Genomic DNA, 14,742 nt, shown 5'->3' with positions numbered 1-14,742 from the left:
TTAACCAGACAAATCGCTCCACCAACTAAGAACGGCTATGCACCACCACCCATAGAATCAAGAAAGAGCTCTCAGTCTGTCAATCCTTGCTATGTCTGGACCTAGTAAATTTCCCCGTGTTGAGTCAAATTAAGCCGCAGGCTCCACTCCTGGTGGTGCCCTTCCGTCAATTCCTTTACGTTTCAGCCTTGCGACCATACTCCCCCCCGGAACTCAAAGACCTTGATTTCTCATAAGGTGCCGGCGGAGTCCTAAGAGCAACATCTGTCGATCCCTAGTCGGCATCGTTTATGGTTGAGACTAGGACGGTATCTGATCGTCTTCAAGCCCCCAACTTTCATTCTTGATTAATGAAAACATCTTTGGCAAATGCTTTTGCAGTAGTTCGTCTTTCATAAATCCAAGAATTTCTTTTACGTCCAATCAGCTATACTTAAAAATCTGTGCTGTAGAAAATTTCAGCGGCATATTGTTGCCTTAACCCATCTATTTGCAATATTTTTTGAATGAAATTTCTTATACACTTCATAGATCATCTTGGCTTCCATCTAAGATTGATATATTAAGGAATTCATCTCTAAAAATAATTTTGTGTTGCTGCAAATTTTCATCGTAACCCACTGAAATTTTTTTACGACAATTCTGCTATCGCAACCTGCACCAATTATCTTGCTATTATACTGCTGAAATTCTCTTGATTAAATTAGACATCCTTGCTGTCATATAATATGTGATTTTGCTATCAATTCCCTCCTCAATTCTCTTAAGTTTTTGGTAGAAATTACATCGAGAAACCATTGTTTCTTTGACGACAATTCTACTCTTACAAGACAGCACATACTTGCTGCAAATTTCACTGATTTCTATCAAACCTTTGCTGCCATCTACCACAGATCCAAAACTTTTATCCATAGCCCTAAAACTCCACCAAACCACACCCTCAAACTTCACCCAAAACTGCCACAAAACAAGCCTAAATCATAGCCTACATCCACCGATCCACCAACCCTTTCGACCATCACTTCTCTCAACCTATACATGCCTTTAACCTGACAACAAAAGAGAGATATTAACATCGTAGATTTGGAGGCATATACTATGGCATCTAAGGAGGCAATCAATGCTAAATTTGAAGCCTTGGAGGCACGAATGGAGGATAAGATTCGGACGCTCTTTACCGAACTCAAATTGGGCCGACCACTATGCCCGAAGAAATCATATCAAGGAGAGAGCTTTGCCCAATCACACCAAGCCCAAAGATATGACTTCCAAGAGAGGGGAAGCTCTATGACCAACCCCAACTATCCATGCATGAGAGTGGACTTCCCTAGATGGGAAGAAGGAGACCCAATTGGTTGGATCTCGCGCGCGGAGCGATATTTTCGGTACCATAAAATCGTGGATGCATCTATGGTAAAAATTACAGCTATATATCTTGAAGGGGATGCTATACAGTGGTTTGACTAGTTTGAACATACTTATGGAGTCCTTTCATGGCGTCAATTCAAAGAAGGACTGTTGATCCGCTTCAGACCAACCGATTACGAGAATATTGACGGACAACTAGCAAAGATCCGACAAACCTCTATCATTCAGGAGTACCAAACCAGGTTTGAAAGGTTATCTAATCAAACTCATGATTGGTCTCAAAAACAGCTATTGAGAACCTTCATTGAGGGCTTAAAGCCGGAGATCCGAGGAGAAGTTAAAACGTGACAACTGTATACGCTTATGGCAGCCATCTCTTTTGCACGACATCAAGAGGAGCAATTGAACCATGAAGCTCAGAGGACTAGGGTCGCTCCTCAACCAGTAATATTGAAGCCCTTAGCCCCCCCTACTTTCGACCAAGTCCCTACACCAAAGAGGTTAACAAGAGAAGAGCTTCGGGAGCGATATGCAAAGGGGTTATGTTGGCATTGTGATGAGCCGTGGAGCCGTGAGCATCGCTGTAGAAAAGAGGGACTTCTTATGATTGAACCGATAGAAGAAGAGGTCATTGAACATCCAAAAGAGAGCCTTGAACATAAAGAAGAAGATGCAGAAGAAAAGCCACAACCGACCAAAGTTACGGTACATACACTAGTTGGCTACTCGATCCCACAAACGATGAAAGTTGGAGGCCTTCTCAAACAACAACCGATCACTATTCTCATCGACACGGGCAGCACTAATAACTTCCTAAACAGTAAGGTTGCTATCCATATGAACTTACCTATTGAGAATTGCAGCAGGTTTGTCGTTAAGGTCACCAACGGACGGATTTTGAAGTGTGATCATAGGTGCCCACAGGTGAAACTGTTGGTGCAGGACCAAGAGATAATTGCAGATATTTTCCTCCTCCCTCTTGATGATCATGAGGCCATACTCAAAATTAAATGGTTGATGACATTAGGTGATATTTCTTGGAATTTTATGCAACTATTTATAAAATTTTACAGTTAGGAGAAACAAGTGATACTGCATGGGAAACGTGAGGACGACATAACGATGATTTGCACACAATAAATGGAGAAGGTTTTGCATAAAGTATGCAGGGGCTTTTTGGTACAACTTGAGCAGCAAATTAAAGGAGAGCCAATAGAATTTGAAGATCCAAACCTATTTCCTTTGCTTGCTAAATTTTCAGATATATTTGACGAGCCGCACAACCTACCTCTTACTCGTCGGCATGATCATTATATAATGATTTTCTAGTCAAATCTCCAGCAAATACTCAGCCATATCGGTATCCACATCTCCAGAATGATGAAATAGAAAGGATTTTAAAAGAGATGCTTGAAATAGGAGTTATTCGGCCAAGTTTTTTTTTTTTCGTAAGTAAAAGTAAATTGATTATGTGTAAAGTTTCTACAAATAGCTTTGTCTATACAAGTCATAGACAAAGTCAGGTAACTCATTGAGTACACATGTGATAGTTATGACTACACATGTTGTAGACTTTAACTCCTAACTATAGTGAGCATGTTAAGATGTGCCAAGACTACCAGTGGTTACAGCATTTAACATCATTGCCAAGATCTTTAGCTAATAGTAAAATAGAAATTGACAAAAATATCTCTTTCTCTTCGTGTAAAGTGCTCTATTTTGAGATTTTGCTCCATGCATGATCTTGAGTCTCTAATAATCTATGTCAAGAGCTGAGCATTGTTTGTGTGTTGACACTCAAAGATTCTGCTACATCTCTCCTTCCATATCCACCAAATAGCACATCTGAAAGTAGCATTGTTTCTTGAGAAACTTTGTATGAGGTCGCCTAATTCTTGATGCAAGTTTGGTTGCGGCAGCCTATTGAGTTCAAATCGCTAGAGAATCTCCTTCCATATCCATTTAGTATATTCACAAGCAAGGTCAATAGTTTCTTCTTGTTGCAAACAAAGGGAGCATCGGTTAACATGATAGATACCTCTTCTCTTAATATTATCTATTGTAGGTAGTTTATTCAGAAGGGCCTGCCATGTACATAAGGAATGTCTCTGTGATCCCGGTCGATCCCATGTCCAACTGCTTGGGAGCCACTTGTTATTTCTTTGCCTAATTTGATTCTATGGCGATGTGGCACTAAATTTACCATTGTCATGAAGCCAAATAAGTACATCTGAAGGGTTGTTCCTGATTGGAATAGCTGTGATAGTCGGCCAAAGTGATAACATTTCAGGAGAAATAGGAGTAGGGAGACACCAGGTACCATTAGCAATGAACTCGGAAACCTTCCAATCTTTGGGAGCCCCAAGATCTTTTCGTATTCTGTCACCATATAATTGAAATATACTTTTCTCATTCACCCAAGGATCGTACCACATATTAGTATTAGTTCCAGTAGAGATTGCATAAGAAATGTGTTTGACTATCCAATTCCTTGCCTTTAAAATTCCTTTCCAAGCTGTAGACTGGTATGTTCTTGTTGAAATTTCCCAAATCGATTCCTTCGAAAGATATCTAGCAAAAACCCATTATGTCCATAAGGAACATTTGTTTTCCAAAAGATCCCACAATTATTATACCAAACATGCTTTATTCCACTCTCTAATATTTCTCAAGTTCAGCCCCCCTTCATCTTTCGGTTTACAAATGTTGTCCCAATTTACCATATGCATTGTCTTATCATTTGTACCATTCCAGAAGAAGTTCATTAATAGCCGTTCAATATCTTGGATAAGTCCAACAAGCAGAAGAAAAGCATTAGACCAATATATAGAGTAAGAGTACAACACCGAATGGATGAGTTCAAGTCGTCCTGCTTTTGATAGACGCCTATTTTTCCAGGAAGAAATTATATTCTTTATTTTTTGCAGGATAGGCTGACAGTGGGTTTTATGAATGCCAGTGGATATGAGTGGGAGACCCAGATAAGGAACTGGCAGACTTCCCTCATTAACCCCCGGAGTGTGTGTAATAAAGTCCTTGTCCTCAATGCAAGGACCCATATAGACTTTACTTTTTGCATGATTTAACTGAAGGCCATAAACCATACCAAAGTCATTTAGAATAGTAGCTAGGTTCCTCACTGAAGTTGGATCATTCTGGAGAAATATAAGTAAATCATCTGCAAATGTTATGTGTGATATGTGAATAGAACCAGCATTTGACACTTTAATACCGCCATTCAAGACTGCCTTCTCCAACATACAGCTAAGTCCTTCCATTGCAATAGTAAAGAGATATGGAGAAAGTGGATCACCTTGTCGGATGCCATTCGTGCTCCCAAAAAAACCAATAGGTGAGCCATTAAAAAGTATTGAAAACTTTGGAGTTTCTAAGCAACTTTGAATCCAATTTACCCATTTCTGTGGGAAGTTCATATCGATGAGCATCTTATAGATAAAATTCCTATTAACTGAATCAAAGGCTTTCCGTAAATCAGCTTTAAAACATATTTTCGTCCCTCTCGCATTTGAGTGCAGGTCCTTTATCAAGTTATTAGCAAGCATAATATTATGATGTATACTTCTCCCTTTGATGAAAGCTGCCTGATTTGGACTAATGATCTTATGCATTACCTTTTGCATTCTATCTGCCAACACTTTGGAGATGATCTTGTAAATAAAGTTGCATAATGATATGGGTCGATAGTTTTCTAGTGAATTAGCCCCTGCATTCTTGGGAATTAAAGAAATAAAAGTGCAGTTCATCTCTCTAAGAATATGGGAATTAAAGAAAAAATGTTGGCAAGCCTTAATCACATCATTTCCAATAATAGACCATGCAGTTTGGTAAAATTCAGCTGGAAATCCATCTGGGCCAGGGCTTTTATCCTTCGGTGACTTAAAGACAACTCTTGCAATTTCATCATCTGTAACTGGGGCACTGAGGATTGAAATGTTATCCGAATCAAGCTTTCTAGTTGGCTCCACATGAATGTTATTAGGTTGCACCGCTTGATTGAGTAAGGAATAAAAAAATCGCTTAGTGTATGCTTTAACTTCATCTAAATTCTCAATAAGATTACCATATTTCTCTTTGCATTTTCTGATGCGATTAATGGCCCTTCGAGTAGCAATGGATGCATAGAAAAACTTAGTATTGGAATCTTCTAGAGTTAGCCAATGCTGTCGAGACTTCTGCTTTGCAAAACTTTCCTCCTGCTTTAAGGCTTGCATGAAGTTACTTCTGGCTTCTGTCTCTTTGTAGATAAGATTCTCATCTTGGGGCTGAAGTTGTAGCTCATATTGTATCACCATTAGTTCCTTTCTGTAAATTTGAACCCGAGTGGTAATATTTCCAAAGGTGTTTGTATTCCACTCCTTCAGTGCCGCTTTGCAAACTTTGAGCTTTTGGCATAAGATGTAAAGTGGCGAACCATGTATATTAATATTCCAAGCCGATCTGATAATATCAAGGAACTGAGGATGAGTACTTCACATGTTAAAGAATCTAAATGGTTTCTTGCCTCTAGGTGTTGCTTTCTCTGCGTGTATATACATTAAGGAATGATCAGAAAACAATGGTGCATCATACTCAAGAAGTGAATCAGGGTAAACTGTTAACCATTCTTGGTTAATCAAACACATGTCTAGTCGAGCCATTATTTTTCTGTTACCATCGCCTTGATTACTCCAGGAGAGCCAATTGCCCACAGATTTCATATCAATCAATGCGGTAGTGTCTATATAATCATTAAATCTTTGAAGCTGACTTTCAGAATAATGTCTACCCCCCACTTTTTCATTTGTGTATCGAACAGTATTAAAGTCACCAAGAACAATCCACGGCATATTAAGACAGTTATTTGCAATGTTAGTCAGATCGGTCTAAAGTATATTTCTTTCTTGCATACTATTTGAAGCATATATACCAATAAAATTGAATTGACAGCCATTCTTTTTGTCCTCCACCTTAAGATGAATGAATTGATCGGTAGCAGAAATAAACCAAGCATTAATGGAGTTAGGATGCCATAAGACCCATATTCTACCAAATGTTTTACTAGAGTCATTGGTAAACAGTTCTGCGTCCGGCCATATTAAATTCTTTTGAGCAAGAACGAGCGATTTTTTAATTTTTGTTTCCACGAGAATAGCAATATCACATGCGGCAGACTTGATTATTCTGTTGAACTCCCGACATTTTTCAGGCTTATGAAGTCCACGAACATTCCAACAAATTATCTTCATCAGAAAAAGAAAGTAAGGTATTCATTCTGCGACTTTGAATAGATAGTACCATCCTTTTTCTTATCCTTAGGTTTTGCATTTTTCTCTCGCACAATATCTTTACCTTTTAAGGCTTTATTTCTATATTTATCCACTTCATCCACAGCTATCAAATTTTTAAACTTTATACCTTAAGTCAAGTAGTCTGATTGTTGAGGCGCAATATCCTGGTTAGTATGATTTATTGAGGCATGAGATAGTTGAGGCAGAATATCCTTACTAACAAGGTTTGTTGGGGCCTGTGTTTGTTGTGGCAGAATATCCTTGCTGGTGATGTTTGTTGGTGCTTGAGTTTGTTGAGTCACAATGTCTTGGTTAGCATGTTGAGTGGATATTGGAATTCCTGTTGTGGATGAATCCGGTAATATAGTAAGAGATGAAGTTTCCAACTTCTGCTTCTCCTGTCCATGAGTACCATGGGCTATTGTGGAAAGCTCCGATATAATAGGGAGAGATAAAGTTCCTGATTTGTCTTGTCTATGGCGCTATCCCTGGGAGTCGAAATGCTCACTCGTCTGCGTTACCACCGGTTCTACTACCATTAGGGGAGGTTCGCCTTGTTGTTGAGGCATCTGACGTGGCCTGTAGATCTTATTTATTGGTTTCGGGGTTTGTTGACAGGCTCCATTTGCATGACCAAAAGATAAGCAACTCTTGCATCGTTGTGGCTTCCAAGAATATGAGACATGTACCTTACGAGTGTTCCCTTCAAGATCGCGATAAAAAACCTCATTAGGGAGATCTTCGTCAGAGGAAACCAGTACACATGCTCGGGCAAATGTTAATCTCGTCTGCGCAGCTGTTGTTTTATCAATATAGAGTGGCTGTCCCAAAGTGCTGCATAACTTTGCAATAAAACGTCGACTCCAAAGATGTAGAGGGAGACCTTGGAACGATACCCATAAGGGAATAGACTGTAGACTGTATAATTCCAAACGGACATCAGGGGACCAGCGTCGTAGAATCATTGGATGGCCACGAATAGTCCAGAACCCTTCAAGGACCCGTTGCAAATCTTCTTCAGAGTATAGCTTGCAAACAAAGAAACCGTTCTCCAGCATATGGAGGTCAAATGCCGATGTTCCCCATCTAGTTTTTATAAATGATGATAGTGGGAAAAAGGATATTTTGAGACCTACCACATAGCCAACAATCGCCATAGACCATGTCTCAATTAACTCTGCGGAATCATCTATCTCATACACAGCAATCTTCTTTTCAGCTTGAACTTCTGGAGCAAAGAATTCCAAACTGAGGTCCGGGCTTCCAATTGGAGCCTTGAAGAGGCTAGTCCATGGCCGAGGTTCATTGGAAATAAGAGCAGGAGGTCGCGATCTAGAGCGCGACCTACTTTGATGCTGCTTCGTCAAAGGAACTGGACGAGCAACTTGAGAAGGGAGCCTCGCCGTCGAATCTACCCTCTCTCCACCGTCACCAGACCCAGGGACCATCGATGCCATGTCCCGGCCTTCTTTTTTTTTTTTTTAATAAGGAGCTCTCCTTTCTGCAATTGCCACCCCCCGTAAGGAACTCTGTTTCACCGAGCAGAGCAGGAGAAAAAAGGTTCGATTTCAGCCTTCCCGTTGCTACCAACAGCAGAGAGGAAAGAAGAACAGAAATTTCTCGACGATTGTCCTCTGTTCCGTTCCTTTCTGCGAAGAACAGAAATTCTCCCTCTCTGTTCCCATTCTTTATTTTTTCAGTTTCAAGATCCGATCTGCCCCAATATGTTTCCGGGCCCCTTTTCTACGATGAGAAGAGGAAGAAAGTTTTCGATCTTGAAAGAGCAGAGCATCCCCGATCTCTCTGGTCGCAGCCTTGCCCCCGCTGGAAGGAATCAGCCACCGAGCCCCTTTCCCCCGATGAGAAGCAGGCGGCGGTGCAGAGACCCTCTCTTCTCCCTTCTCGGATGGAAGGAGGAGAGCAGATCTCCACTGTTCGGGCTCCTTTTTCCCGATTAGAAGAGTAAGAAGGAGACCCCTCCTCTGTTCGTGCAAGAGAAATAGAGCAGATCTCCCACCTTCTTCGATTTCGCTGAAAGAAGGAGAGCAGAACCGCTTTCTTTCCTTGACAGCACAGCTGGTCAATCGCTCCTTGAGAGCAGAAACCTCAGCCCCTTTCCTCGTCTTCGCCCTCCTCTGTTTCACAATGGAAGAAGAACGCCGGCCGCAGAGAGGATAGGGTTCCGTTCCCTTCTGCAAAGAAGAAGAAGGAGACCAGATAGCAGAATTGATGTTTTCTTGATGTTTTCTTGATGTTTCTTCTTTCCTCCCTGTTCAGTTCGTTCTGAATGCAGATCTCTTCCCTTTTTGCAGAAGAAGGAAGAGACAAACCCTCTTCTTACTCGTGTAAGAGGAAGAAGGAGAGCAGAGAGTGCGACCTCCCTCCTCCGGTCGATCTCGCAGGTCTCCAACAGTCGCCCCTTTACCTGAAGCTCGCCGCCGCTGTCGTCCAGCGGCGAAGAGCGCCGACCGCTGGAAGAAGCAGCCACCGATCGCCAACAGCTTTCGTCGACCGGAGACCTCAGGGAGAAGGCAAAAAAAAGAAGAGGACGCCGAAAGGAAGATGCTTTTCCTCCAGGGACGACTCCGCTTTCATGATGTTCTCCGTCGCAATCTTTTTTTCCTTATTATTCGGCCAAGTTGCAACCTCTACTTTTCACCGGTGCTAGTTGTACACAAGAAGGACGGAACATGACAAATATGCGTTGATTACCGAGCTCTCAATGGCATAACCATCAAGAACAAATAACTTATTCCAATAGCAGATGAATTGCTAGATGAAAGAGTTACCTGACTTTGTCTATGACTTGTATAGACAAAGCTATTTGTAGAAACTTTATGCATAATCAATTTACTTTTACTTACTAAAAAAAAAATTGCTAGATGAAAGGGAGCACAAATCTTCACAAAGCCGGACCTTCGATCCGGGTATTATCAAATACGAGTGTATGAAGAAGTCATACCGAAAATCGCCTTTCGAACACACAACGGCCACTACAAATTTTTACTTTCTTCAACAAAAGGTGAAATATCTTGGGCATATCATATCAGAGGAAGGTGTGATGGTGGACCCCTTCAAAATTGAAGCAATGCAAAACTGGCCTACCCCGAGGAACATAAAATTACTACATGGTTTTTTGGGTTTAACAGGCTACTACCGTAAGTTCGTGAAAAACTATGGAAAGATCAGTGCACCACTTACTTCCTTACTGGAAAAAGATCTCTTCCAATGGTCGGACAGAGCCTCCACTGCCTTCGACAAACTTAAGGCTGCCATAACGACGATGCCGGTGCTAGTGCTACCAGATTTCAACCGACCCTTCATCATTAAGGCCGATGCATCTGGAGACAGAATGGGAGACGTTCTCATACAAGATGATCGACCACTCATATACATTAGCAAGACATTGTCTCCCCCCTATCAAAACATGTTAACATATGATAAGGAGATGCTTGCCTTTGTGCACGCAGCAACGAGGTGGAGATCGTACTTGATCAGGCGATACTTTCAAATCAAGACCGACCATAAAAGCCTAAAATATCTCTTGGAGCAGAAGATATCTTCCCCCGAGCAACAAAAATGGTTACCTAAGCAAGCTGAATTTTTGATCGTTTTACTTCCAACCAACGACTTCCTTGAGGATATTAAGATGGAATGGTAGGAAGATTCGAAGACTAGTAAGAAAAAAAAAGAATTAGAGGAAGCACCAAGCTCCGTGGCTCATTACAATCGGGACTCAAAAGAATCATGCTATAAGGGACGCATTGTGCTTGTGACAAATTCTACTTGCATCTTCAAGAGCAGATTTTGGACAAAGTTATTCCATATGTAGGGTACTAAATTAAAAAGGAGTATGACATATCACCCACAAACTAACAGCCAGACGAAAGTTTTAAATAGGTGCTTGGAGACAGCCCAAAGCCACCCACCAAATATGACTACCCAAAAAGAACTCCAGACCCAGCCAAGTGCCATTATTGATCGACGGATCATGACTCGATGACGACGACCCACTAATGAAGTGCTAATACAGTGGGCGAACCTACAAATAGAAGATGCCACTTGGGAGAACTATGACGACTTGAAGATCAAATTCCTAGAATTCACGAATCATCAGCCTCGAGGACAAGGCTGATTTGAAGAGGGCGGGTCTGTTAGGACTCTAGCTTGGAGAGTCCTAATTGAGAGGGATATTCATGTAAAACTGTAAGGACTCTAGCTAGGAGAGTCCTAATTGAGAGGGGCATTCATGTAGGAGGTTTTTTCTTACAGAAGAATTAGGAGTTGTAAGGGAATAGGAGTCTTGAGTAGGAGTCCTATTAGGAGTTGGTTAGAAGTAAGAGTCTTAAGTAGGAGTCTGTTAGAACCCTTGCAGATTCTAAACTTGAGGTTGATCTCTTTAGGGGATCGGCCTCCTTGGAACTCTATAGGGGTTCCTCCCTCCAAGTTGCTGCTCAAAGGCTGCAGAAAAGATTCATCTATTGCTTGCGAAAAGAGGAGGAATACATGGCTATTTATAGGGCTTCTAAACCCTAACTCCTAATAGGACTCCTACTTAAGACTCTTACTTCTAACCAACTCCTAATAGGACTCCTACTCAAGACTCCTATTCCCTTACAACTCCTAATTCTTCTCTAAGAAAAAACCTCCTACATGAATGTCCCTCTCAATTAGGACTCTCCTAACTAGAGTCCTAACAGAATGTCCCTCTCAATTAGGACTCTCCTAGCTAGAGTCCTAACAGAATGTCCCTCTCAATTAGGACTCTCCTAGCTAGAGTCCTAACATTTTTACATGAATGTCCCTCTCAATTAGGACTCTCCAAGCTAGAGTCCTAACAGACCCGCCCTCTTCAAATCAGCCTTGTCCTCGAGGCTGATGATTCATGAATTCTGGGAATTTGATCTTCAAGTCGTCATAGTTTTCCCAAGTGGCATCTTCTTTTGGTAGGTTCGCCCACTGTATTAGCACTTCATTAGTGGGTCGTTGTCGTCGAGTCACGATCCGTCGATTAATAATGGCACTTGGCTGGGTCTGGAGTTCTCTTTGGGTAGTCATATTTGGTGGGTGGCTTTGGGCTATCTCCAAGCACCTATTTAAAACTTCCGGTTGGCTGTTGGTTTGTGGGTGATATGTCGTACTACTTTTCAATTTAGTACCATGCATATAGAATAACTTTGTCCAAAATCTGCTATTGAAGATGCAAGTAGAATTTGTCACAAGCACAATGCGTCCCTTATAGTGTAATTCTTTTGAGTCCCAATTGTAATGAGCCATGGGGCTTGGTGCTTCCTCCAATTTTTTTATAATCTTACTAGTATCTGAATCTTCTTGCCATTCCATCTTAATATCCTCAAGGAAGTCGCTGGTCGGAAGTGAAACGGTCGAAACTTCAACTTGCTCGAGTAGCTGCGAAAGCGCATCTGCAAGAACATTCTCTTTCCCCTTTTTGTAAGTTATTTCAAAATCAAATCCAAGAAGTTTTGTTACCCATTTTTGCTGCTTGGGGGAAGATATCTTCTGCTCCAAGAGATATTTTAGGCTTTTATGGTCGGTCTTGATTTGAAAGTATCGCCTGATCAAGTACAATCTCCACCTCGTTGCTGCGCGCACAATGGCGAGCATCTCCTTATCATATGTTGACTTATTTTGATAGGAGGGAGATAATGCCTTGCTAGTGTATGCGAGTGGGCGACCATCTTGTATGAGAATGACTCCAATTCTGACTCCAGATGTGTCAGCCTTAATAATGAAGGGTCGGTTGAAATATGGTAGTGTTAGCACCGGCGTCGTCATCATGGCTGCCTTAAGTTTGTCGAAGGCAGCGGAGGCTCTGTCCAACCATTGGAAGACATCTTTTTCTAGTAAGGGAGTAAGTGGTGCACTGATCTTTCCATAGTTTTTCACGAACTTGCGGTAGTAGCCTGTTAAACCCAGAAAGCCATGTAGCAATTTTATGTTTATCGAGGTCGGCCAATTTTGCATTGCTCCAATTTTGAAGGGGTCCACTGCCACACCTTCCTCTGATATGATATGCCCAAGATATTCCACCTTTTGTTGAAGAAAGCAAAAATTTGTGGTTATTGTGTGTTCAAAAGGTGGTTTTCCGTATGTCTTCTTCGCATGCTCGTATTTGATGATACCCGGATCAAAGGTCCAGCTTTGTAAAGATTTGTGCTCCCTTTCATCTAGCAATTCATCTACTATTGGAATAAAGTATTTGTCCTTGATGATTGTGCCATTGAGAGCTCGGTAATCAACACATATTCGCCTTGTTCCGTCCTTCTTGCGTACAAGTAGCACCGGCGAAGAGTAGAGGTTGCAACTTGGCCGAATAACTCCTGTTTCGAGCATCTCTTTTATAATACTTTCTATTTCATCCTTCTGGAGATGTGGATACTGATATGGCTGAGCATTTACTGAAGATTTTCCTGGAAGAATCATTATACAATGATCATGCCGACAGGTAAGAGGTAGGTTGCGCGGTTCGTCAAATATATTTGAAAATTCAGCAAGCAAAGGAAGTAGATTTGGATCTTCAAATTCTGTTAGCTCTCCCTTAGTTTGCTGCTCAAGTTGTACCAAAAAGCCGCTGCATGCTTTATGCAAAACATTCTCCATTTGTTGTGTGCAAATCGTTGTTATGTCGCCCCCACGTTTCCCGTGCAATGTCACCTGTTTCTCCTTACTGTAAAATTTCATAATTAGTTTCATAAAATTCCAAGAAATATCACCTAATGTCGTCAACCATTTAATTCTGCGCATGGCCTCATGATTGTTAAGAGGGAGAAGGAAGAAATCTGTAATTATCTCTTGGTCCTGCAGCAATAGTTTCTCCTGCAAGCGCCTATGATCACAATTTAAAATCCGTCCGTCGATGACCTTAACATCAAACCTGCAGCGATTCTCGATAGGTAATGATATCCGAACAGCAAGCTTACTATTTAGGAAGTTAGTAGTACTGCCCGTGTCGATGAGAACAGTGATTGGTTGTTGTTTGAGAAGGCCTCCAATTTTCATCGTTTGCGGGTTTGAGTAGCTAGCTAGTGTATGTACTGTAACTTCGGTCGGTTGTGGCTCTTCTTCTGCATCTTCTTCTTCATGTTCAAAGCTCTCTTTTGGATGTTCAATGACCTCTTCTTCTATCGGTTCAATCATAAGAAGTCCTCCTTTACTACAGCGATGCTCACGGCTCCACGGCTCGTCACAATGCCAACATAACCCCTTCGCATATCGCTCCCGAAGCTCTTCTCCTGTTAACCTCTTTGGTGCAGGGACTTGGTCGACAGTAGGGGGGGCTGAGGGCTTCAATATTACTGGTTGAGGAGTGACCCTAGTCCTCCGAGCTTCATGGTTCAATTGCTCCTCTTGATGTCGTGCGAAAGAGATGGCTGCCATAAGCGTGTACGGTTGTCGCGCTTTAACTTCTCCTCGGATCTCCGGCTTCAAGCCCTCAATGAAGGTCCTCAATAGCTGTTTTTGAGACCAATCATGATTTTGATTAGATAACCTTTCAAACCTGGTTTGGTACTCCTGAATGGTGGAGGTTTGTCGGATCTTTGCTAGTTGTTCGTCAATATTCTCGTAATCGGTTGGTTTGAAGCGAATCAGCAGTTCTTCTTTGAATTGTCGCCATGAAAGGACTCCATAAGTATGTTCAAACCAGTCAAACCACTGAATAGCATCCCCTTTAAGATGTATAGCTGCAATTTTCACCATAGATACATCCGCAGTTTTGTGGTACCGAAAATATCGCTCCGCGTGAGAAATCCAACCAATCGGGTCTCCTTCTTCCCATCTAGGGAAGTCCACTCTCATGCATGGATAGTTGGGGTTGGTCATAGAGCTTCCCCTCTCTTGGAAGTCATCTCTTCGGGCTTGGTGTGATTGGGCAAAGCTCTCTCCTTGATATGATTTCTTCGGGCTTAGTGGTCGGCCCAATCTGAGTTCGGTAAAGAGCGTCCGAATCTTATCCTCCATTCGCGCCTCCAAGGCTTCGAATTTAGCATTGATTGCCTCCTTAGATGCCATAGTATATGGCCCCAAATCAATGATGTTAAGATCTCTCTTTTGCTGTTGGGTTAAA

The sequence above is a fragment of the Musa acuminata genome, chromosome BXJ2-1 (genome assembly GCF_036884655.1).
Source record: "Musa acuminata AAA Group cultivar baxijiao chromosome BXJ2-1, Cavendish_Baxijiao_AAA, whole genome shotgun sequence".
NCBI lineage: Eukaryota > Viridiplantae > Streptophyta > Magnoliopsida > Zingiberales > Musaceae > Musa > Musa acuminata.
This window is presented reverse-complemented; position numbering follows the sequence as displayed.